At 37.2% G+C, this 3,108-nt stretch overlaps 1 protein-coding gene across 12 annotated transcripts in view; it reads left to right on the forward strand.

The window, feature by feature from the left end:
* Positions 1-3,108, forward strand: part of LOC106870292 (large neutral amino acids transporter small subunit 2) — a 273,162-nt gene that overhangs the window by 152,336 nt on the left and 117,718 nt on the right. The gene's annotated exons all lie outside the window — the stretch shown is intronic.

Here is a 3,108-nt window from a genome sequence, read left to right on the forward strand (position 1 = left end):
ATATATACATAAATGTCTGTCTTCTACGTAATATACAAGAACGATCTTCACTACAGTGTTAGGGTTACAGTTTTAGTGTCAGGGTTAGTGTTTAGGGTTAGGGTTACGGTTAGGGATGGAATTCCCTAACGCAAACCGTAAAACCCAAAACCTAACCCTAACTCTAAACCCTTCAAAATAAATCGCGCTCTCTGTATGTCTTTCGCTGTTAGACATCGTTTCCCTGTTTCTCTGCAACACTTTTTACGGAAAAGGCCGATCTTTGGTAAAGCTCACCGAAGACACTTTTTACGGAAAAGGCCGATCTTTGGTAAAGATCGCCGAAAACACTTTTTGCGGAAAAGGCTGATCTTTAGTAAAGATCGCCGAAGACACTTTTTACGGAAAAGGTCAATATTTAGGTAATCGTACCGAAAGATCGCCAGAGTATGTAAGAGTCAAAGCTCATTGGCCGCGACGGCAGCCTGGCTTAATTAAATTGAGCAGCATGAACTTTTCTGTTGTCTTAGCTTACGTCTTTTCTCCAACTTCTGCTCCCCACCCCGAAAATTTTGTTGTTATGAATGCGCTTGGCGTTGATTACACCCGTTATCCTTGTTGCATTTACAGTGATAAGCTACTTAGGTATCCCTGCAGATTTACAGCCACACGAATCCTCTAGAAACAAGGTATTATCGAGCTGAGATATTTAATTGGTTAGGGCACCGGACAGAGTTGGTACTTACACTGAATTCGGCAGAGGTTCCATTCTCAGTGAAACTGCGTCACTTCACGTAGTGTCGAAATTATATTATCACACTATTAAATCCACATATGGGTGCTTTTTTTTAAATATATACTAAAAGGCATCTTCTACCCCAAGAAAGGGAAAAAATGATCGGATCTTTTTTTAATATTTCTTAAGTAAATTAAAAATTGTTAAATGTAAATCTATTTAAAATATCAATATCTTCCACTTGTTCCAGATGTTTATTCATTGTGTAATTTGGGTGTTTACGTTTTGTCGGCAATGTGGCGCTTTCTTCGTTATTAACCTGTACTGTTTTACATATGGAAACAAATTAATGAAAGAAAACATAAGAACTTCAGGTCATTGTTATGTGTGTGTATATAATAACTTGATAGGGTAATTTTTCAGATTAACACCCGCACGATCTTCACTAGGTTGTGTTATGGTTAGGGTTTTAGAGCTAAGGTTAGTGTTTAGGGTTAGGGTTACGGTCGGAATTCCCTAACCCTAACCCTAAAACCCTAACCCTGACCCTAAAACTCTAACCCCCTAGTGAAGATCGTGCGGGTGTTAATCTGAAAAATTACCCTTGCTAGATTTAGAGACTGCTGCAACGTCAGTAACTGGATCTGCAAATCTCAGACAGGTCTGAATTCCTACAGAGGACGACACAGTAAGACGTAAAACCAAGAACACTGTGCAGCTGTATTCTTCTTAATCCTTATTTGTCGAAGCGACGAGAGAGTCCAACAACATGAACAACAACAACATGCATGCATGTATCAGTTAATCAACTGATCAACCAATCAATTGGTCATAAAATGCGGACGAGTTTGCCTCTCCAGAGCTGACTTTACAAATCATCCATGTAAACACGATAAAAAGCCTTAGGATGAATTCATCCAGTTTCCAGCAGTTAATCCTTTATGAAAATTATGTGGTAGAGAATTGCCCAGCCGATCTGGAGTAACAAACCTTAAAAGTACTCAAGGTACTGTACAGATTGAGCACCTGATCTCAACACATAAATATGAGCGTCGCACCTGCAGCAAAAAGTCTAAGTTGCCTGCTGGCTTTAAAAGCCATTGTAAGTCCCAGGTTCATTAAGAAAGAAAGAAGAGAATAATAAATCCAGAAACATAATAACTTGTTAGTGAAGGTCATGCTCGCCTAACATGTTTACAGCAATCATCATAAAAATACATTAAAAAAATCTGTTGTTTTTTTTTTACTCAAGAAAAAGTGAAACAAAAGGAATAAATGAGAAAGAGAGAGAGAGAGAGAAAAAAGAGAGAGAGAGAGAAAGAGAGGGAGAGAGAGAGAGATTCAGTTTGTTTCATGTTTATTTCATTCATTTCGTTACATTTTCAAATGCAGATTTATCTCTCCCAGTTTGTAAACATTAAATATTTACATTGTAATCATAAGAACAATGCTGGGTGGTAACGAAAAAGTACTTTAAACACTTGTATTCAAGACATTTTTGTTTTATCTTGCAGTCACTGAAGTGTAACAGATATTGCAGCTCCAATGTAGCATATGCTGCGACAAATACCATATAATTTATGATAGGTAGCACTGCCATATCAGATCTCTGCAATAAGATCCGAACATAGATATTGGGAGTGAAATGTTTGGCAGAAGAAGAGTTAGTCGATGTTAATCGATTACACCGACTCCAGTTATTTAGCTAGTACTTTATTTTATTGATCCCAGGAAGACGAGAGGCACGGTTCATCTCGGTAGAGTTTGAATTCTGAACAAATACTGTGAAGAATGATTCTATCAATCTATTGTCTTTACACACACACACACCTACAAGAGGTGTGTTTGTTAGATAAATTATCAATTAAAATGTGTACATTCTTTCAGTGTATGAGGACAAAACACGAACTGAAGGTGGAAATATTGACATTATTCGGCAATGAAAGGCAGGCATGTTATATAGGATTCTAAACAATCTCTTTATTTATTTATCCCGTCGTTGCTTGGTAATGTTCACACTAGAATGTCTTGGCGAACTTTCAAAATAGCACACCCACCTAAGTTGCATTGTCTTCGTTTTGACGGGATTCTCCCCCCCCCCTACCCAAATGATGCTTCCATGAAAATGATGCTTCCCATTAAAAAAATTTTCTTACTTCCCTTCCAGACCAATTGTGTCCAATTTTTTTTTTGCTCTATGAACTTAAAAACAATACGTGACGCCTTTCCGGAAAGTTTTGTCATTTTTAACCAAATCAAAAGATAAGATTTGTACGTGATAGCTGTGATAAAATGAAAGTAAACATTAGAAGACGAAGTTTTAAAACAAAAGAAATGCGTGAAAGATAATACATATACACACAGAGAGAAATAATAAAGGTAGATTGATGGTG

The sequence above is a fragment of the Octopus bimaculoides genome, chromosome 1 (assembly GCF_001194135.2).
Source record: "Octopus bimaculoides isolate UCB-OBI-ISO-001 chromosome 1, ASM119413v2, whole genome shotgun sequence".
In the NCBI taxonomy this organism is placed as follows: Eukaryota; Metazoa; Mollusca; class Cephalopoda; order Octopoda; family Octopodidae; genus Octopus; species Octopus bimaculoides.